The sequence below is a fragment of the Stegodyphus dumicola genome, chromosome 6 (genome assembly GCF_044657685.1).
Source record: "Stegodyphus dumicola isolate Sdum_Otavi_A_Nest chromosome 6, ASM4465768v1".
NCBI classification, from domain to species: domain Eukaryota; kingdom Metazoa; phylum Arthropoda; class Arachnida; order Araneae; family Eresidae; genus Stegodyphus; species Stegodyphus dumicola.
Genome location: NC_140773.1, coordinates 149,885,205 through 149,909,559, shown reverse-complemented (window position 1 = coordinate 149,909,559; position 24,355 = coordinate 149,885,205). Strand labels below are relative to the sequence as shown.

The 24,355-nt window shown below is 32.0% G+C and overlaps 1 long non-coding RNA gene across 2 annotated transcripts in view; it reads right to left on the bottom strand.

Annotated features, from left to right (window-relative positions):
• LOC146996866 (uncharacterized) overlaps positions 1 to 24,355 on the bottom strand; it is a 191,048-nt gene that overhangs the window by 81,314 nt on the left and 85,379 nt on the right. For both annotated transcript variants that reach the window (XR_015041726.1, XR_015041727.1), the window contains one exon: positions 14,804 to 14,873. This is a non-coding gene — a long non-coding RNA (uncharacterized LOC146996866). The remainder of the gene's footprint in view (positions 1 to 14,803; positions 14,874 to 24,355) is intronic.

The window sequence follows — 24,355 nt, the reverse complement described above, 5'->3', positions numbered from 1 at the left end:
AAATTTTCTTCCTCACAGTGGAGGCGAATATCAAGAGGGGGACCAGATTCAAAACTTTACGTTGCAGTCTAGCAATGTTATTCAATATTCCGAGACGATGTTATTACTTAGCATGAGCTAATTGTCGAACAACAGTCCTAGAATGAGACACATTTATAGGAAAATGTCGTGGCATAGCGTACGATAGAGACGTATAGACTCACCAACTCAAAACAATTCTCAAGCTCAACGGAATTTAAATTTCAAAATGCCATCTTTAAATTTTGAACGAACGTAACTCTCGTTTGACTCTCAACTCTGACTCAGGCAAGACATATCACAACATGACTTTATTTTGCCGAGATGAGCTAGCTCACTTGCTAGCTGTGTTTCGACTCGATTAAAGTAATTGTGCTTTAATGGCGCTGAAAGTAAAACAATCATGACATAAAATGACATTAGAACATCATACATTAGAACATAAAAGTTTAAATTTCAAATCCTTCAAACATGTCTACGAGAAACAGCGCAAATTGCGATTTCAGCTTTTTAAACTGAGCCGCGAAATTAATAAATTTGCTGATATGTCCTGCAGATTTTGTCAGAATAGTGTCAATGGAAGAATTATTCACAGGAATGGCTTCACTCACTGGGATTGGAGCACTCTTTCACGTGATTTCTTAGAAACATTTTTAACAGTTTCTTTAGCTCATTCTGGAACTGGCTTAACTTTTGTTGATTTTGTGCGTAATTTAGGATAAAATTCGCAATTATTTGAACTGGCAACGTGACTTTGTTTATCAGACTCTCTCTCTTTTCGGCTTTTTATAACTTTCAACCGGTCGCGTTGATATTTCTAGTACTTTCTGCTTCTCGAGATTTTTGGAAAGCAATAAGAGGATGGAATTACGGTTCAGCTAACATAGTGGTCAATAACATATATTCAGTTTCGACACAAATTACCGAGATATCCATTTATTCAATGTTAAATGCACGTGTTCTTGTATTTTTATTCCAACATAGCTCTCTCTTAAAATTTGTGTCGCTCTGCATCGCACGGGGAAATACAAAAATTTATAATTCTACTAAAATTACCTATATAAATACAAAATTCGTAACAATATTGTAATCACAAAAACGGTTTTACAGATACTATAAACTTATATATTTAGAATTGACACAACATCTTATAAGGTATTTCTCCCGCCTTCTTAGCATGTCTTCGTGGTGTGGTGTTCTGCATGCTGGCCGCGTATTCCAGAGGTCTGCGGTTCGATTCCCGAGTGTGGCGTTGCTCATTTTTCATCTTTTCTTCTTCGAAAAAATCCTATAAGACTCTACAGTGGCGCCCGAACTAAAATGGTGGTGGATGATGATTCTCCACATCTAGGATTTGGCAACTGAGGTCCCTAAAAACCTCAGTCTCCCTTTAAAAGGGTGAGCATATAAAGTATTTCTTCCGCTTTCTTAGCATGCCTTCGTGGTGTGGTGGTCTGCACGCTGGGCGCGTATTCCAGAGGTCCGTGGTTCGATTCCCGGCGAAGGCGTTGCTTATTTTTTATCTTTCTTGCTTCTCCAAAAATACCTAATGTCTCTACAAATTGTCATCTGATCAGCTGCCAGTAAAATTCACTCTGAACAGATTTGAACAAAACTTGCAGCATTTTAAACACATAAATATGGGAATAATTCAAGACTTCAATTAAAATTCCAAGTGCAAATAAAAGACTCAACAATATTTCAGGCATTGAAAACAAAGTACATGAAATCAACACCAGAAACAGAAACGCAATTCAGGCCGCCACTGTAATTTAAGAAAACCGCCATTATAATTCCCTACTAGAAAGCATCTTAAGAAAAAACAGAGACAGAAATAGGTTAGCCAAGCAGTGGAGAAACACAGGACACCTAACACTAAAAAGAAGACTTAATCGAAAAGCCCGTGAAATTTCCAAACTATTTACTGAATACTAGAATAAAGATCTAGCAAATGGGAAGAATTTTTTGCGAACTTAACACGGAAAATAGCTAAAGCATTAGAAAACTCATACGCAGCAAGAATTGGGTCCCTAAACGCCCAAGCCGGACTAGTTTACTTAGAATGAGATATGGCTAAGTCAACAAATGGATTAGAGAAAACCTTTAAACCAAATCATAGTTTTGACAACAAACTGAAAAATAAGTTCAAGAATTTTGCAAGAACTTAGCACAATGGTTAGGAATGCGTCATACTTTACCTACCTCACCTACAGAAATAAAGAAAATGATACAAATTCTTATAGTAAGAAAAGCACAGGGATTTTATTTAATATCCAACAAGTCACTATGAGAAATTGTTTTTGAAAATAAAATGTTCTATTGATAAATATAATTAATGCATGTCTTAGAGCTAACTATTTCCCATAGCAGTGGAAGCCCGCAATCATCATTAATTTCCTAGAACCGGGAAAAATCACAAAGAAGCAACAAATTAACATCCAATCATCTTGCTTCTTTGCAGCTTGGGAAACGTTTTTCAAAGGGTGCAGGAAACCAGACTGGCCGACCACTTAAGAAAGAAATAATGTTATTGACACAGAACAATATAGATTTCGCTGAGAACGCGCAACTTGTAAATGATACGGAATTTATTACAGATTTATTCAAAAAGAAAAGCACGGTAGCTGCCTGCATTTTGGATACCGAAAAAGCGCTTGGCAATGTGTGGTACTCGAGTCTCCTCTACAAATTGTAGAAAGCTCTAGTCTGCTCTACAAAACTCCCAGTTAGAATGCCCCAAGGCAGTGCTCTCGGCCTATTATTATTTAAATTTATCAACTACATGCAACAGCCTTTAAACTCAAGAATAGTGAAATATGCGAATGATACTGCTATCCTTACGAAATCCTTAAAGCTGTAACTTTTCATTGAAGAATTACAAACTGCATTTAATACTGAACCGCACTTGTTCAAAACCTGGCGAATAAATTCAAATTCCAGCAAGTGTAATATTGTAATATTTAGAAGATTTTAAAAGAATAAAAGCAAGCCCTATCAACACGGATGTGAAAACTAACGATGCTCAAATTCCAGTAAGCAGTGCCATTAAATACCTCGGTGTACGTATTGACGAGCAGTTGCTTAAAGCGAAAGTAATGAATGCATTTCGAAAAGTAAATGCAGCAGTAATGGCACACAATCCACTGAGTAGGTTCAAGTCAGAACGAAATTAACAAAATAACTATTTAACACTTGTTACTCTATTCTTGTTACTCCATCTTACTATATGCTATTCCGGCCAGGAAAGCAAACACAGAGGAAACAAACTGAAGTCTTAAAAAAGGAAACCTTATAAAGAATAATTAAGGCTTTTTGGTTTTCAAGAAATAGGTAAATGTATAATGAACTCAAAATTGGAAGCATCCATAACCAAATACTCATAACAAGCTATATATATATATATATATATATTGAAAAAAAAAAAAGAGAGAGAGAGAGAGAGAGAGAAATTTTGACGACTACCAACGTATTAGAGACTTAGTATACTACGATCCAACAAAAGAGATACAGCCAAGAGTCATTGATTAAAAATAATAAATTAATAGTCAAAATAATGAAAGTTCAGTCATAAACACGTGATAAAACACTTAGCAGACTTTGACGATCATTAGTAAAACACCTGGAAAAGCAGATAATAGACTGTTTTTTCATAGTATATATAATAAATTTACAACATGTGTATTTGATGGTTGTATGTATTTACTCGACAAAGCTGGCTGCAGTCCTTGCAGTTCGCCTGACACAACAGGCTCTGGACTAAGTACGTGTGTATGTGTGTATATATATAATGTTGTACGATCTTAAATTCTCTTTGTGGGAAATCAAGTTATTCTACTACTTGCACAATAGCTGCAAAGTAATATATATATATATATATATATCTTAAAGCGTTATTTTATTTAAAAGTGCTATTTTACCTAAACATTAACTAATCAAAGTAAAGCAACGAATAATTAAAATGTACAGATATTTATTTTTTCTTATACTGGGGTTCCGCTAAACAGATTCATGTGAATAAATTAATCGACTGAGTTTTCCTGAATTTTACTAAGTCTCATGCTTGAACAATACAATTCAAATCAAAGGAATCGAAGAGACACTCTCTCTCGCTAGATGGCAGTACTTATCTATGTTCGCCACATCAGCTTAACCTCACAGTAAAAGCCATTGCTTTAGGTTTAAAGTATGAAATATAGGTAAATGGAATAACATGCTATTTGTCTATTATATCATCAAGATTCAAAATCAAACATTTATACATGTTCTGAAGAATCAGTTTATTCTGGATCCTATTTATTCAGCATTTCTCATATGACTGTAGTTCGAATAAACCGATTATTTTAATTTTGGTACCTTTTCTGAACTTCTTATTTACCCTCGCATTTCCTCGCCAGGATGCAAATTAAGTTAAGAAAGTATTTAAGCAGCGAAACGAGAAGATTACACAGAGCGTGATTTCGCTAGTTAGCACATGTTATTATTCCGTCCTCCAACTGTTAATCTTAGTTGCGGTTACACAGTCTGGCCGTTTATTAAATCTATCGCTGGTGTATGTTGTTGAGTCAGCCTGTTAGCTTTAAGTAATTTGTGTAGTCTACCAACACTCTTTACGTTTTTTCGAATTTATATAAAAGCGCAGGGGTTTTATTTAATATCCAAAAAGTTATTAAGAGACCCAACAAGTCATTTATTAAATTTACCTTTCTCACCGCAAGTAGTCGGTGTTTTTGTGAAGTACGTGCATTCTTGCTAAAGAATTTGAGAATAAAAGAACAATTTGCACCTTTTCCCAGTGTTGTTACTCTTCACGCCTGTGCGAGAAGTCGCCAGGCTTACTACTAAGATCAAGTCACTTGCATGGTAGCGAACAGACTGAGAACCATAACACTATAATGTAAGTTAGATCTTCATGCGGACTTAAAGCACTTCTCAAGAAGCTTTAAGATCAGGATTTCTATACTTGATCCCGAGAACTTAACTAGTATTCTGTTAATATTTTTGCTTAACTAAAGAATTAATTATTCATTTATTTATATTATACATATATGTTTTATTGTAAAATGTTTTGCATTGAATTATATTCTCAAGTGCAGTACTTCAACAATTCACTTTTACGCCAATAGAGAGCGGCACTAGCAATATCAAAACCCCATCCTATGCGTTACATTTCTTGACTGTCACTCTTATAACATTCTCTTTTCGTCCTTAGATGACTGTGAGATTGTATATAATTTTTAAAACCATGAAAGGCCCCAGAGCAGCATCATGATGGACTGCTAAATAGATCTTAATGTAGAAGCCAGCAGAAGAAAGAAGTTCTATTCCCAGGTTTACCCACAATAAAAGATTGGTCACGTATTGCATGAGATGTTTGAATTTCAGTGGATAAATTCTTGAGCTTTTGAATGTTAGCTCTATTCAGAGCGTCAAAGGTGCTGAATAAATTTCGGGAGATTATGATAGACAACTTTGCGTATATCAAACAACCGAAGAGAGAAAGCGTTACAAAAACAAAGAAAGGAAAGCGAATCAGTTCTGCAGAGAAAATTGGACAAGAGAAAACGGTCGAAATGATGATTGACTAACTCCTAGAAGAGTACCAGAGTTTAAACACACGGAGCAAGAATATAGGAAAGCTATTGAAAAATCAGTCAAAGAACCAGTATTTCATTTTTTGCCAGTATATGTACAGCAAAACACTGTTAAGGTTAACGCTACATACTTAGTTCGCATATAATTTAGAGATGTGAAAATACTTAAAGATAGCAAAAAATGCATTCCATGTAATTTGGGTTCAAATTAAGAAGATGGAGAATAATATTAATGTCTCGGAAGCGTAGAGCAAATCGTTGCAAGAAATGGAGACTGAAGGTAAAGAGAGAACAACCTGGAAATTCGCAATGAAAGTGGCAAAAATTGCCCTTCAGAAGATGATTGAAGTTCGACAACGTAATGAATTTTCGGCATTAAGTAATGTATTGATACAAATGATAAATTAGATGTAGCAAAGGAAAATCTTCCTCCAGTTGTAATTAACGACCCTAACTTTGACTGGTGCGAGCTAAACAAAGAGGCAATGGTGATTTATCCAAGCAGAGAACCTCGAAAGTAAAGAGAGGTGGAATGAACAAGGTGATTCGTTCATGAGAATCTTTCTTCTTTTTTTTTTTTTTTTTTGTTGTTGTTGTTGTCTATGTGAAAAATCAAACTGACTAAACCCTAGTGGCACAAAGCTTTATAGAGAAGAAACATTATTTTTCATTCAAGCAAAGTAAAAGCGCAAAAGCAGTAAAAGTTATTCTTAAAAGAATTCCCAAGACGACTTCCGAAGAAAACATCAAGGATAACCCTGCAGCTAAACACTTCCCTAACATACGGGGAAAGAGTCTCGAAGAAAAACGGAGATACTACTTGAGAAAAATGAAGCTGGAAAAGCAATCTATTATGTAAGCTACATTCAAGTCCTTAATGTACGGATAGAGGAATTCGAAATGAAATAAAATGGGCAAATTCAACGCTAAACATTTTTTAGGTTTGGCCACACTCAGAAATGAAAATTATTTGCCTGGATTTAAATCTGTTACTTTAATTAGATTATGAAAGAATTAGCTTTGGACATATGCAAAAAAAAAAAAAAAAACCATCACACGTAAGTCATTCAACATAATCAAAGAAGGTGGTGGAATTCCACAGTGGTAACAAGTGTATGCTACTTCGAAAGTCAGCCAATATCACGCGACATGAGCGACATCACTCGATGCTTCACCGATGGCTGCCAGAAAGTACTGCCTTGACCATTCACTAATTCACCCCTGACGGACGAGAAAGGAAACCTGGTAGCTCTGCAAATGTTAAAATATGGGTGAAATGTAGTTTAAACCACAGAAGTGCTGAATGCCCTTTTAACAAAGCAGAAAATTCTACCTGTCTTTACTTTCGAGAACACCATGTGAGCAGTTTTAAGGAATATTCCGAATGCATGAAGAATTTTCTAAAGCCCAGAAAACAGAAGAAGCAGACAGAAAGAAAGATTTGAATAACAGACGAAATTTTTCATGCTAAGCCGTGCCTGAAATTCTGAAGAAAAATTCTAACCAAACAAACCGGAAATGAAGTATAGTGATACGCTTCAGAAACGGTATATCAGAAATACCACAAGCTAATCAAAACATGCAACTAAATATAAATTACACTATTATATCATGAAGGTAATCATATCTAAAAAGGACTGAGGAAAGCCTAGTCACTAAAGGATACTCTGAATCTATTTTTAAAAGTGGCGGAAATTCTCATATATTTTGCCGAGATGACTAAGTGATAATTACTACGTCACCAGATCTAACAGTAGCAGTAAATGGAATCGGAAAGTATACCCGTTTTTCGAGCCGCTTCGCCATTTTTTTTTTCGCCTTTTCGCCCTTGCACGTTTAAAAAGTAATTATTTGCCACCGCCTGCAGAGCCTTTACAGACCTTTTGACTTACGGAACCTTTGTAGAAATCACATGGAAACCCATGATTTCGCAGAACATAATTTGAAAACTACTACTTCGATGTGACCACCGATAAGGTGACTGTCAACTGGAATCTCGGGTGGTTGTCTTAGATAGGTTTTATTATATTTAAACGAAAAACAATAAAAAGAGTTTTATAGTACACAAACAAGCGATTGAAACAGCTTGGGAGGAAACGATTAAATTTTCTGTAGATTAAGAATCTTCAATGAATTTATTGCGTTAATCCTTATCAATTTCTGCAGTACTTTGGTAAATTTAATGCTAAAAATAAAGTTTTGTAAAGGTATTTTCAGCAACGGATTACGTGAAATAGTTCCACCAATATAAATCGAAGAAATGGAAGGGATCTAGGACTTTGAAGTCTACGTCATCCAATTGATTAAAGATGATTCCGTGTGATGATCCTGTTTTTCAGTGAAAGATTACGTGTGATGATGCTTTTTTAAGTTTTGTAAACACTGCATTAGTCAAGAAATTGCTAAGTCTTGTAACAGCTCTTGTAACAGCTTTGCATTATAAAAAGGTCGTTATCCCAGAAAATGTTTTTAAGTTCCCGAAGAATGCCAGGTAATTCCACTTGACACACATGCATCAAAAAACTGAATATGTGTCAAGCTCTCAAATTGCTTACTTTTATCATTTTTACCAACTTTCTAACGTACCTAGAATTTATTCTAAAACATAAATAAATTCTCTTTTTAGAGAACTTTGCCATTATATATCATTTATATTCTCACTTCAGATAAATGATTTAAAAAAATCACAAATTATTACAATCATTACATATTTCGAAGAAGTGTTTATTGTTTTTACTTCATGGATTTTGTGTGCTGTAAAGATAGAAAATATTACCCATTAAAAGAAATGTTCGTAGCAAGTTTTGTGCGCAGGTTATTCAATGAAATAAATACAAAACTACATCGTGAATAATTGAAGTCTTTTCTTCAGTAAATGAATGAACAAGTTTCCGTGTGGAGTTAATAAATTATATAATAATGCAATATGCTCGTAATAATACTATATAGCGGTGTATGATTTTTATACCATTTAATTTTGCCATTTTGAGCAGCTATTTTAAATGCAAGATTTTATGTATTTTCTGTAGCTTTAATTTCTGAGGTTTTGATGCTTAACCTAGTAGACCTATCATAACGTATTTTAAAAAGGTATGAGGTATTAAACCTTAAATCTGCATATCAGAATGCAGTTTCTTTCTGATTTTATGATTTCAATATTTTTAAATTTAATTTTTTTAGCATTTCGCAGTTTCAGTGGTAAACTTTTGAAGGTGCTAGATTGTAATAAAAAGATTTCAAATTACATTTTTTACTTAACCGTACTTTAAATTAAAATCATCAAATGAAATTCATTTCAGAAACAGAATATTTAAATAACTAGCGTATATTGTTTTTCACAGAAAATTATTCATGAAGTGTAATAGAACCACGAGCAATTTTTAATATTAATTATAATGGTTCCGCAAAAAATCGAAAAACATTTTAGTACGTATCTCACTTGCATTTTCAAAAGATATCAGCAGCGATCTCTTCTTTTAAAATCAATGTCATAAATAAGGAAAATTGAGTCTTATCTTGAAAATAAATTTGGCGAACGATGTAAATAGAATGTTCTAAGCATATTTACCACCAATATTTTACAGTTCAATACATTTGTCGTTTGACTATGAAAATTATGCGTCTAAGTTGCTATTTTGTTTCGTGGTAATTCCATCTTTGATCTTAATATAAGATTTAGATCTTAAAGGAACATTTAAAGAAAATACGAGTAGAAAGATATTTAGATTTTAGAATTTTCTTTTATATTAAGATTTAAATAATAGAAAACTGTGTATAATATTGTAGAGAATTCTCCATAATTACAAAGAGTCTCTAAAGCATTCTAAAAGAATTGGTAGCAGTTTATGATTTTGAAATAAAATTATCGTTTGCTACAAGTTAAATTATTTATTTAAAAAGTTATCGATATATTACATTGCATATTAATAAATTTTGAAAGATTTTTGAATTTTCTTTTATATTAAGATTTAAATAATAGAAAACTGTGTATAATATTGTAGAGAATTCTCCATAATTACAAAGAGTCTCTAAAGCATTCTAAAAGAATTGGTAGCAGTTTATGATTTTGAAATAAAATTATCGTTTGCTACAAGTTAAATTATTTATTTAAAAAGTTATCGATATATTACATTGCATATTAATAAATTTTGAAAGATTTTTGGTTTTCCGACAAGAAATATCCGTATTCTGCAATTGAAAAGCGTAGTGAAAACTTTATAATTGACACTGATGAAAAAAAGGTATTATTCATAAAAGAAAAATCAACTAAACATTGCTTCACAATTAAAAAAAAAAAGACTTAACGAGTATTGTTTCATCGGTGACATTTCTGATTGCAAAAGAATACAATCAATTCAGTGAATAATCTTAGAGTTTTTTATAGTGGCTCACATTTGTTTTCGAAAACTTGTGTTTTTCAGTTTGGAAATATCCTTATTAAATATTAGCAAATTGACTTGATTTTTCTTTTACATGTACTACTGATCTTATTCAAGATTTAAACCCGTACCGAATAGTGTTCAATGGTCTTATCCACTCGGGCATTGATGGGTCCTGAAGGATCAGAATTGCATTTTAGATAAAAAATACTTCAAGGATCGCAATAAATTCCAGTTTAAAGTGCAACATAATAAATCCATTGAGCTCTTTCAAAAACTGGGGCATAAAATCAAATAAATTGTTGGAGATCTTACCTGATTTGTTCCAAAGTTCAAGAAATACTATGTTCCTTATATTTTGTAGATACGATGATAAAAGATAAGGTTTAAAAAGTGATAATATTGATGATAAAATATGAGGTTTGGTAGCCTTCATTTCACTATGAAAACAAAAGATAGGTACAACGAAGACATTTGATGTAATTGAGAAATTAATTTATTTAGCCACTAATACAAAACAGAAAAAAATTATTTATTCAAGTCCTTAGGTGAGCAAAACTAATATGCATAGAAAAAATAAGTACATAAGAGTAGTTAATTTGCTTCATTAGTATAAACAGATAAATCACAGCATGCATTGATTCAAAACAAGTAAATACATAATCACAGCTTTAGATTATTAATTAATTCAGGTTTAGAAAATTGTTGGCTATTTTTCTATCTATTTTTGGTCAACAGTCCTTGAGAACTAAAAATCGATGCATTTCGTTCCAGCTGCATTCACTGATTCATGAAAAACAAATGAATACTCATAACAAAACTCTACCTTCAATCTGATTTTGACACAGAATTTTGAGAATTTGCACGCAAACAGAGTTTTGGCAGTGATTAAGAATGCTGCGAATGCGCACGCAAATACAATTTAAAATAATTAGGAGCATCATTGTCAATACTTGACATGTTTTGGTTTGAAATTGATAATAGTACCGGGTAAACGTTATCATCTTCAGTAAAATACTCAGTTATTGCTTCTACAGTAGGTTTTGGAGCAAAAACTTAAAGGAAAGGTTTTTTTTTTTTTTTTTTTTTTTTTTTTTTTAACCAATACTGGATAGTATTTTAAAAGAAATTTAGCTCTTTTGAACGACATACTATCAGTTAAATAGCTTTGGAAAACAAATCCGTGAAAAAAGACAAATCAATTTCATCTGTGTTTTAGATCTTCTTTAGATATATATTTGAACTATGCTGGTATTTTCTCCAATTTCCTAAGAAATTCAAATGAGATAAATACTGTTGTGTGTCGAACAGTTCATCAAAAGAAGACACTGATGCTTTATATTTTTGTGGTTTTGATATATACAGATATTACGGAATTTTAAAGATAAAAGAATAATATTTTGAATTCCTGATAGTTTTAATTTGAAATGGTACCTTATAATTGTCAAAAGGACAAAAGAATTTATTTTGAAATAGCAATTTAATATGCAAAAGAACCTGTATAAGTGCACTATTTTCGACAAGAATTGTTTCTGATTCTACATTAATCTTGCGACATTCTTTTGCAAGCAAATACGCAAAATGAAACTCATGTTTGAGCAACTATGTTTAGTTAATAAAAGGTGTTGGAATTAAATTAAGTAAACATTTGATAATAACATGACATGTACTTTTAGCAGAGAAATTTTGCTCTGTTATCGGTGATTTCAGCTAACATAAGCTTTTCATGATACTTTGAAATGTAACGTATAAAATTATTTTCTTTTCATTATTTGCAGATGAAATTTGGAAAAGGATTAACGATGTATCATTAAAGAGGTGAAATGAATTAAAATACGGTTGATCATAAGTGTTCATAAAATGCTTTAGGAAAACTGTATAATCTTCAGTAATTGCCAAGAAATAAAATAATTAAACTTTTAATTCATGAGTGGTAAACAAGCACAAGCTAAATGTAGAAAAATGCTTTATCTAAAAATGCTTTATATGGTCTCTGATTACTGCTAATTTCACAAGACAGCTGTTAGCGAAAATATAGTTTTAACTGAATGATACTGGCTGTGGAGTTAGAGAATGTATGTAATATAATGACACTTCCGAAACTCATTGAATATGTTTATAATGATCCAATGTGTTCATAAAAGTAAATTAAAAAAGTGTGATCTCTTGCTATATTTGATAATGTTCTACAAATATATAAAAAATTCATGAATAAATTTAATAGAATACTCTAGAAAGGAGCAGTGAAAAGGGAAATATCCATGATTAAGGTTTTGAAAAATGTTTCAAAGAATGCAACTAAATCTTAAAATGATTAATACTCGGAAGATATTCGACTCGAAATCTGTTTTAAAAAAGACTTCATTATTTATTGAAGATTACGGATGGTTGCTGAAAATTCTTAAGTCATTCGGAATAAATGTTTATGAGCGGCCGAGCGGTAAAGACGCTGAACACTGGTAGTTCGGTCTGAGGTTCGAATCCCGCGAACGGGCTGGCTGCATGGGCGTTTTCGTGGTTTTCCCCATGTGTAACGTGTATACGAGCCAGTTTCCCTTAGAAAGTCCTCCACGAAAGGCATCCCTCCCTTTAGGCAGATAGCCCTCGTGTGCTTTGCCATAATTAAATACACCAACACCAACACACCAATAAATGTTTATGCAGAACAAACAGTATCTAAAAAGATACTTTTTTGTAAAAAGGCTTTATACTTGTTCTTTCCTTTGTTTTGCCATCTTATCGTCCTCGATATCTTTATAATGGCAATTTTTGAATTAAATAACAGACTTAAATATCTAAAAGTTACGATTGCATACATAATCATAAATGTTTTTGCTATCACTTTGTGGTATGCAATGTATTACAAGCGACATTCCCTAAAATATTTCCTGAATTTGCTGCAAAACAGGTTAAAAAATTTCAGTTATAAAAAAAATGTGAAATTCATTTTATAAATCTATTATTAGGCGTTAATTTTCTTATCCCCTTTATTCATGCCACTCTTCTGTTATGGTTTTCAAATATATATTCTTGTATGAGATTCTGCGCGTATATTTATTATAACACTCCTGAGTTGTACGATTTTCCTTGATGGGATAACATTTACTTATTTTTCAAAGCTCTCATGTTTGATGTTTTGTCGCCAGTATTTGCTAATATAATAGCAATTTTTTACTGTATTATCTGCCGACGCTTTTGTAAGACATTTATTCTATTTAGAGAGCAGATTAATACAATAATATTAGAAGGAGCATTTAATAAAATTAATTTCTCTCTACGAAAAGAATATTCAGAAATTATGAATATGGTTGACTCTTTTCAAGAAATATTTTCAGTGCCGTCTTTCATTCTTCTTCTTCTGTACTTTGCCCAAGCTTTCAATGTGATAGGGTATCTCTTGATTTATCAGAGACAAGATTTTACGGCATTTACCATTGCCGATCTTGTATTTTCTTGTCTACCATCAACTTTTATATTTATCATCATAGTTGTCTCTGCAGCTGAAGTGACGGTACAGCAAAAGCGAAACCGTCTGACGTTTCAACATATATACGACAAAATTTCTGCGTTCAAGTATTGTAGACACAGCGAAGTTTTTATAGTTGCCAAAGCGTTGAAGGAAACTAATCGCACCATTTTAAATGGCTGGGAAATAATGTATTTCGAAAGAAGTCTGATACCTTCTGTTATTGGCACCTTACTCACTTACAGTCTTTTGATAGTAAACTTGAAATAAAAACCATTTCATTTTTAAAGAATTTATGCTAGAAATTAACGAAGAGCGCAAAAATTAATTAGCCTCATTTACAACATATATGCTTTTTCTGATTTACTTTTTTGTGAATAAAAGTTCTCGCTTCAAATTTATTTTGAGAACTAGCAAATTTACATCGAGCTAACTTACCTTTGGATGAAAACGTAATGTCTTCATCAAATTTTAACAATATATTTGAAACACTTCCTGTTCTGGAAGCAAACAGTCGAACTCGAACAAATAAAAATTTTAAGAAAAAGTCTTTTAAAATTTCAGTATATATGTAATTGAAATATCATTTACTGAAAGATCACAGTTCAAATCCATTTTACTGTTATATAGTAGATTTTATTACTTAAGTTGATTTGATTATTTATTTTCTACAGATAAAATCTTCCTAAATGGCTTTTACTTGCAATAAATCGGTGGATAGAATTAGACAAATTTTAGGGTTTATGCCAATAGATAGTAAGTAAGTAATAAGAATGAATCAAATTTGTTTTACTAGTATTAAAAATATAAAGTAGTATTATTTAAAAAAACCTACAATTCGTTATTAAAGTCTGAATTAGTATATTGACGTGATAAGTTTTTTATTAACCATATCATAGCGTTCTCCCTTTTCTTGCGTAAGTTATTCCTGTTTTAGGCTGGACTTTTAAGTTTGAATTTTCCTTTACTTTTCGACACATTTCGAATAGAAATATGCTGATTTATATAGCTAAAATATTATGCTTAATATGTTAATTCTTAAAGAGCATTTGGTCCCATACGACCCTTATTTAAAAAAAAAAAATTATATCAGGTATAATTTACTATTCTTAAAGCTAGAGGCTCGGGGTAAAACCTGTTACTGAACCCCTTCCTAATTTTTTTAATATAGTACATGTCACTGATATGAATTGTATTTCATATGCAGAACGCTTCATGCAAAGCATATCATGAAATAACTTCACAATTTTACTTTTGCATTCCTAGATATTTACATAAAAAGTGCGCTTCACTTTTTTGTACGTTTGGCTTTAAATGGTTTCAATTAACTGCGAATTGTATGAACTTACATACTTTAATCCTCCTGGTGGCCTTGGCATTTAATTAAATGGATTCTAAACCAGGATCTTGCAATTTTTTCTGAAAAAAAAAAGGGGAGAGCGTAAAGAGTTTTTATTCATTTTACTACAAATCTTAATTAAATTATTAAGACATGCTAAATTTTATGCAATTAAATTGTTTTTTAGTTCAATAATCAACTATGTTAATAAAATGAAAAATGAAAAATTTCCTTTTCTTTCAAATGTGAAGAAATCATTTACAGTTTTCAAATGTGGAATTAAAAAAAAAAAAAAAAATTCTACGTATTTTAAGGATTATAGAAAGATTGAAAGGTTCCTTTTAAGATAGAGGTCGGGATACGTGCTCCATTTGCCTTTGTGGAAACCAGGCTCTGATAATATCTTTGTGATTCATTATACGTTTTACTGCTAAACTCAATATTCTGAAAATTATAAAACTCTTCCCCAACAATGTTCATGTGCAATATACTAAATGTGCTACTACTTACCATTTTTTTTCACCATTATAAAACATATATTTTTATTCGCTGCAAGCGCAAAAAATTGTGTCAGCTGAAAATAGAATATAACGCTAATCCATGTCCTACAGAAATCTATTTAATCTGACCTATTATAAAAACATTTGGCAATCCATTCGACAGAATCTTCAATTTAAAATTTCTTTTTATAGTTTACATGCATGTAAACACAAATATTTCGTATCCTTAAAAAATCAGTTTCAGATTTGCGTCATATATTAGCATTTTCCCTATCTCACTTTACTATGCTCATTTTTGAAATATTTGTGAGTTTTGGATTGAATTAACTTTCGCAGGTCAAACTGGCTGTCCTGTACATAATAATAATAATATTGTTTTTATTTTGACCAACGTAGTTATTCGAGTAAAAACCGCTTTGTTCGATATAGTAGTTAGAGTTGCCGCCTGCCGTATTGCTAGAGCCCAGGTATGAATCCCGGAGAATGCGTGGATGTTTGTTAAGTGCCCAATGGCTGGGCGGCATAGGTGCAGTTTAAACGCTGACGTTTGAAAAGTCACCTCAAGTGGTTTGGTGATAGACAAAGTATCCCAGGAATCGCGGCGGTCCTTTATGAATACGGAGGAAATGCTTTTAGTTCTCGGTCTAAATTGAGGTATGCAGTGGAACTTAAATGTACGACTAAATACTCGAATTTTGATGTCCTTCCCAGTTCTATATGTATCTATACGAGTAGAAGACAGTACCCGTCATTTTGTTATCGACAGTTGACTTACGAACTGTTTACAGTACTGCTTTATAATGAACTCATTCCTGCGATTGCTTAACAATTTTTACTTAAGAAGCTATCGAAATTACATGAAATAATCTATTATTAATGAAATAAAATTATTCATTCGCTTCATTCTATTTTTTTAAGTGTATATGTGCGTGTATACAACATTAAAACAGTTCTAAATGTGATATTTCCCTTGCGAAGCGAAATATTCTGAAACTATCTGTATTCGTGGTATAAAATACGATGGCAAAACAGGATATTTTACGCTGGTATAATTTTTTACACGGAATGAAATCAAACCTTTAATAGGCTAGATATTCTTTAGCGATATTGTTAGAAACAGAGAATTTCTGTATTCAAGCTAAGAATATGTTTCGAAGAAGAATTTTGAAGACCTACAAACGTGCCATAAAGAAGTCGATAAAAAGTTTCATTGTGCAAGCAAAACGTAGCATAGTTCTACACGTTTTTAAAATCCCAAGAAAAGAACTCTGACTGATTTTCTGTTTGACAGCTGGAAGAAATTAAAAATCCTTGTGCTCGTATTTGCCTCCAGGTGAGTAAAAACTTTTGAATGATTTCTTAATATCATTTAAACTATGGAAATGATATAATATAGTCCAGATAACATAAATAGTAGTCACTATAAAATTTAACCTTTCACCTTTACCATCAAGTAAACTACAGCAAATATCTTCCATAACTTGGAAATGCAAAAAAGACCAAACAATGAAGTTAAAATTTTATAAATCATATTTCCTTTTGTGACATTTATATAGGCATGCTACATATAGTGTAACACGAACCTTGCTATGTGCAACCACATTCATTTATTAAACATGTTTTATCAGTTCTAAGTTCATATTTTCCATAAACACTTATTAAATGAGTACAACTTACTTAATGATAGAAATCTGATATAATTTGTTGCAATATTAAACCAATCAGTAAGCGAATTGCAATTATTTAATATGTTAAAAAACTTTAATTAAAATCTCTGAATTAGAAGGATAATTAGTATAAACTACTTTTAATAGGAAAATTGAAATGCGATAAATGATGGAAAAATAGCTCTTCAATGAACTACCAGTTAAATGTAAATTGATTTGATTCATGTATAACTTCTAAAACTATAAACTGAACTTCACAACAGAACTTTTGTGATTTTTCTGCTTGGATATTTCTCTGGTAAATTACGCGATAAACTGATGAAATTTAAAGTGCTAAAATTTGGGAAATTTTAAATAAAAAATCGGACGTGTACACCACAAGACTTCCTCCTACGGAATATTAAATTATAAGCAATTTTCCTGCATTGCATTTAAACATAATGAATTAACAGTTAACGCATTTTGAATTAAACCTACTTCGTCGATAGTGCATAAACCACAATAGAATAAATGCACTCTTTAAAGTTCACTATATTTATTTACCATAGCTAGGTCCACTTAACAGCGTTACATTTCATTCATTTTATAACTCAGAGTGCACAAAAATTATATAATCTGAAGAATTATCACATGTCCTATTCAAATAATATAATAAATCTAAAACGATGCATAAAAGAAATTAAACAAATAAAAAAGAAACAGTTTTTCACAGACGATTCAGCTCCGCTTACCTAATGCGTATGCGCTACTAATTAATTCAGTTCTCACTTCGCGGCAAGGCAAAAATACATAAAAATTCGAAAAATTTTCATTAAAAATTGACAGATATAGAAAAACATAAAACACCAAGTACAGTTAGAACAATTTAAAAAAACTATTTTGTACAATTAAAATTACAGTTTCTACTCAAAAACAAGCAAATAACTTAAATGATAATTCCAGAATGAATTAAGCATAATTTAATTCGCAGTAATAAAAGAAGACATTACTTTGTTGTTGCGAAGCTTAGTTTCCCTAGATTGGCAACAAATTCACTATTCTGCTAAGTTTCAAATGTAAACAAATATGGCTGTCATGCTAAACAAAAATTAGGCCTAGCCACACTTAAAAAACTTTTAAAATGCTTAAAATCTCACAATTATTGCATGCAGGTTAAGTAAGGCATAAAAATGTTATCCGTAAGTTTAGAACAACATAATTCAATAATTTTTAAAGCAAAAAATGCACAATTTATAAACATATAAGAATAAGAAACTGAGCTCACTGAGCCGAGTAACAGAGTGGATATATATATATATTTATATACTTTTGGTGCGGCCGACTGCAACCAAAATGTGAAGTGTACATCTACATGTTATAGCAGTCCTATACACAAAATTTCAACATTCTGAGGCCACTCATTTTTTAGCTATACGAGTACATACGTGCGTACGTACGTACAGACGCCACGAAAAAAAAATCTCTTTAGAATTCATTTTAAATCAGTTTTATAATGTTTTTTGGGGAAAAGAGTCTTTTATTCTGTTCTTAGGTACGTTTTCACGCAAAAACATCGTTCAATTGCATTCGATAGAGGCCAAAATGGATATTTTCGTTGAAATATGGTACCCGAAATTTTTCGCTATTACAATACGTCCTTTTTACTTCGTACAAGGAAATGATATTATTTGCATCTATTAAAAAGATATCGGAATTACACGAATTTTGCTCTCTGCATTGAATTTATCAAAACCTGGTTAAAAGAATTATTTTGATATCACCACTCAGATAACACATTTCAGTGCAAGAAATACTGCGGATTATTATTAGCTATTAATTTTCTTCCATAATTAACTCCTTCCAGTTTTATAATTTTTTTCTTATTGAAAATATCAAATTATTCCCCAAATTCTGCAACACTGTTAGAAAGCAGTGTATAATCAACATGCTGGAAGAAAACAATAGAAAATCTATTCAATATCAAAACGTAAATACTTCCTAAATGGAGAATTTAAGTCTAATTATATTAAAGACAAATCTTTTCATTACATCACATACATTTTAAGCTTTTAATTTTTTATATTCGAAATATTATCAAAATTTATTGATTGCAGGTACGAAAAATTTTAAAGTTTATTTTTATTGTAGATTCAAAATCTTTCTTGGAATGGATGTGTGGAAAGAGTTCTTTAATTTTATAAAATTTATATCTTGGAACATATTTTAAGTTAAATTCTGCATTAATTAATCATTTTATAACAAAAACTAACCTAAACAAAACACTCAATTGGCCTTTTTAAATAGTTTTAATTAACAAAACACAATTAAGATAAAACATTACAATTAAGGGAGTTATAATTACACATTTAAGTTAAAAAGTAAATCTCGGGGATGCAAGTCCGCGTCAGAAAACTGAAAAAAAAAAAAAAAAAAAAAAAAAAAAAAAAAAAAGGAAGAGGCTGATTATTTAAAATGTTTGAAAAGTCAAGAAAAAGAAATATCAAAACATGTTAAGAAAGAAATGTCTTTTTTGAAGAAAGTTAGGAATGATCCAAACCTGGATGAGAATAAGAAATTTTTGAGAGATTTGACTTTAGATAAGGGGGTTAAAGAAAATATAAAAATGATGAGATTCCTACTAATGAAGAAACATATATTGCAGTGCTAAGTGTTGATGAAAAAGATACGCAAAAGCAAGAATTATTTTAACGTAAGTATAATTTACGATTTTAAGAGCCGGATTCAGAATTTATTAAATGGTATCCAAGTACGACTGCAGATTCTCTCAGACGTGTTGATAATAAAAGAAAGAAGAAGCGCGAAGAATACGTTGAAAGTAAAAAAAGAGTAAAAAAAGAGTAGAAAAGAGAAAACCTAAAACGCTTGGAAGCTTTAAAGGGAAAAGAAATTGAAGAAAAATTGTTGAAGTTGAAAGAAGTGCTTGGCCAAGATGAACTGAACCTTGATGAATATGATATTGAAAGGGATTTTGATACTGAAAAAAATAACCAGAAAACGATTTCTTTCTAATTCTAATGGTGATAATTATGATATTAAACAAAAGGGTTACCCAAAATTACCATATCATGAGGAACTCGGTAATGAAGATTGGAACCATTGGACTGGAAGTAGAAGTGATGAGTGCGGTGAAGAACAGCTTGAAAGAAGTGTTTTTGAAGAATCAGATGTTTAAGTTAGAAATTCTAAAAGTGATTCTAAATCAGAGTTTGAAAAAGAAATGATTGAGTCAACTCACACTTTAGAGGCATTAGGATTTTTTTGGAAGCCAGAGGGATGAAAAATTAGCAACCGCCTTCGCCGGGAATCGAACCACGGACCTCTGAAATACCGGCCCAGCGTGCTACCGTTAGACCACGAAGGCACGTTAGGAAAGTGGGAGAAATACCTTATAACACAGGTAGGATAAAGGTTAGAAAGAAATTCTTACTTGCTAAAGTAATTTCTAAACCTAAGCGAGTTTTTGATCCAGATGGCAAAACGTTTGATGACTATTTGGATGAGTACTATAGATTAGATTATGAAGATATAATAAGTGATATGCCAGTGTCAGATTCAAATATAGGAAGGTAGGACCAAATGACTTTAGACAGAATGTTGATGAAATTCTTGTAGCTTTAATGATAAAGAGTTAAATCTTTTGTTTTAAATACCTATGTTTTTTTTTTTAGATACTGCTCCTTTAGTCGATTTCAAATATATATATATATATATATATATATTTTTTTTTTACTCCGTTTGAACACCCACTTAAATGGGGAGGAGCGATGCAGTGGCGCCCTCTGTGAAGAACAAGGACGCCAAAGCCAGCGAAAAGAGGGGGGGAACAGTATAACGGACGATGTGAAACGATTACGATTATCATATTGTAATTCAAAACAGATAACGAGCGGAAAGGTTTAAAATAAAGCAAAAATCTTTAGAGCAGTTTTAGTTGCAATTTAAGACTCTTCTAAAGCTAACATCTTTGCAAGTCATGTAGAACAACAATTTCAACCTAATTGCCGGGAATAAGCCGGGAATCGAACCACGGACCTCTGGAATACCGGCCCAGAGTGCAGAACCACTATACCACGAAGGCACGCTAGGAGAGCTTATAAAGTATCTTCCTAAGTTAACTTCTCCTGAGGAAATTTTGGCTATTATAAAAAATCTTAGGAAAGAGAAAGCTCTTGGAATTGATAATATCTCCAATACTGCTATTAAAAATTTTCCTTCAAATATCATCGGCAACCTCACGAGTATTGTAAACGCTTGTCTCATGACTTCGCATTTTCCCACGCCATGGAAATCTGCAAAAATCATACTCATCCCGAAACCTGGAAAGAAACACACGCAACAGGACGGCTATCGTCCAATTAGTTTACTTCCTGGACTTGGAAAAATCTTTGAAGGTGTTATTTTAAATAAAACGAAACCTTACTTTCATCTCCTACCTTTCGAGAAATTCGGTTTTAGAGAAGGACTCTCCACTACGAAACAGTTACTCTGGATTAGTGAATTATCAGGTGCTGCACTTCATGCTAATTTAAATGTTGCTAATCTCATGCTAGACGTGGTCGAAGCTTTTGACCGCATCTGCCAAGAAGGTTTAGTCTCAAAATTAACTCTGCTCAACTTCAGTAGAAAATTCAACTTGCTGCTTCTCTCGTTTATTACTAAACGCACCTTTTGTGTCTCTGTTGGTAAAGATCTCTCCAATTTTAGAACAATACATACAGGACTGCCCTAAGGTTAGGTAATTGGGCCAATTGTGTACTTATTTTATGTAATTGACTTTCCCAAAATCAGTTCCATTAATAATCATATGCTTGCCTGTTATGCTCATGACACGGCGCTGGCTGTGAAATATGCTAACATTAATTTTGCCATCTGAAAACTCCAAGAACATATTCCTGCTATTGAAACCTAGTGTGCCAACTGGAAGGTTCTCATTAATGCTTCTAAGTCTCAAGTCCTTATTATTAGAAGGAAAATGAAAAAGTTAAAAGTTTACAATAATCTTGTTTTACTCTTGTTTTTTTGGCGATTCTTTTTTGACATCAAAATCGGTGCCAGGAAGGCAAAATTTCAAGATGGTCGCTACACAAAACCAAAATAAGAAGTCAAAGAATTGAGCAAAATCGATGTTCATGCACACATCGACCTATTTTCACTTAAAAAAATTAGAGAATCGAACAAACTAGGCATTGCGCACTGTCTTAACTTTGCCCATGTACACGTCTATTCACTTAAAAAAATCAGGAAGCTAAAACAAAACTATCATGGTAACCAGAAATGGGGTTGCATCGAAAAAATTGAACAAAATTTGTTGCTAATCGAAGGAGAACCCAGTTCTACACTAGAGCCAAGAAAAATATCTGTATTAAGAAAAATATTGCTCATTACTATGAACCCGCCCCCATCGTGAAGTAAGCTCGCTATCTGGGTGTCACTTTAAATAGCAAACTGACTTGGATCCATCATATCCAGCACATCACAAGTAAAGCTACTAAAGTTATGAAATGTCTCTACCCGCTCATTGGTAAATATTCAAACTTTGATCTTGCCAAAAGACGTCTGATGTATCTGTCCACTGTAAGACCTGTCATGTCATATGTTTCTCCTGCATGGACAACAGCTTCAAAAAATGACATAAAAAACTACAAACTGTGCAAAGCAAATTCCTCAGAATGATGAATAATGCTAACATGTTTGTCAGAAATAAAAGACTTCATGAAGATCTAAATATCGAACCACTGTCCAAGTATCTGCACAATGAAGATCATAATATAGCTTAGGTATCAGTCTACCGCCAGGTTCAACAGTAGAACACCACTTGAAGAGTGTTGGAACACTTCGGGCATTACTTGCACGACAACCGCAGCATATCAACGGTAGTTGGAGTTGGAGTAGAACAGTTTTGAAAGTTACATGAACGATATAGTTGTACTGGAGTTTTCTGAATAAAAACGTTTAAAAAGCAATGATTTACTTTATATTTGACGCCGAATAATAAAAGAAAAGAACCCACAATCATCGGTAACGACAAACACTACAAGAAATAAATTACCTAATACCACCATTATAATTTAATAAGATTAAAATTATGCCAATTAGTTTCATATACTAGTCTATTGTATTTAAAAGTGCAGCATGAAAAAAAATAAAATGGATGAATTTTTCTTTAGAAATAATACTTTCAATTTAAATGCATATTGGCCCAGAACCACACGAAATTCTCCGTTACAATGAATTCATTTCTTTATGATGTATTAAAAGCACTGAAGGAGTTCCGGTATATTACTCAAGCCATAAAAATATTCGCAAATAAATTTAATTGGGAAACCCATGATATAGGTAACGACCAGTTGCTACAGAATTTTATCGTTATCTTGCGTTTTATTTTGAATGGAAGTAGTCGTATACATTCAGAAGAGAAATTTATAATAAAGGTACAGAGCACATCCTTTCCGAAGCAACATCTCTTAAGTATACTAATCGTATTAATTGTTAAAAAACTGTTTGCAAAATAGCATTAAGAAACAAATATTGATTTTATACATGGCATTTTGTCAAAGATTGCGCTGTCGCAACTAGTCAATAATTTCATTTTTTTAGCCCAAAAGGCGTTAGCACAGAAGGGCTATTAATTTCGATTTGGCATTTTGTTCGTGTTTGTTCACTATAAATGTCGGTTCACTTTTCAAATTGTTGCCACCAAATATTAGAGCCCTGCATCATATTTAAAGGAATTAAGTAATGAAGAATTTCCATGAATGCATATATGTTTCTCGCCCTGTGAAAAAACAACGGTACCTAGAGACATCAGAGATTTTCAATAAGTTGTACTCCGCTAGAATATGGGCAACTGAAAACACGAATTTGGAATTTGTTTTATTATCTATTTCATATTTTGTAAAACTTTACGAATTTTTGATTAAGAAACTCAACGATTTCAAAGCGAGCAATGGCAACACTGTACGGGAAAAAAATATTATCTCCAACGCGCGAGACTATGTATCGGAATTTCTAAAGATATGCTCATTTTAAAATATATTTCCGATATTGCTGTGAATTTTATGGTTTAATTGCGAAGAATATGATATTTAATAAATAAATGTTTGCACAAAAAACTTAAAAAAAAAAAAAAAAAAAAAAAAAAAAAAAAAAAACCATTTCGGCGTAATATAAAATCGGAAAGCTTTCAGATATTTTTCAAAATCTTACTGCTGTATTTTTATTCTGGATTGGATTTTATTCAAAATGAAAATATTAATACCCGAAAGAGTATTCGAGTCTTATTGACCTAACTAAATTGAAAGAACGTATAAATTTGAAAACTGAGAAATGCTCATTTTCTTACAAGATATGGTAATCTTGAAATTGTAATAATATCTATAATATTTTAATTTCTTT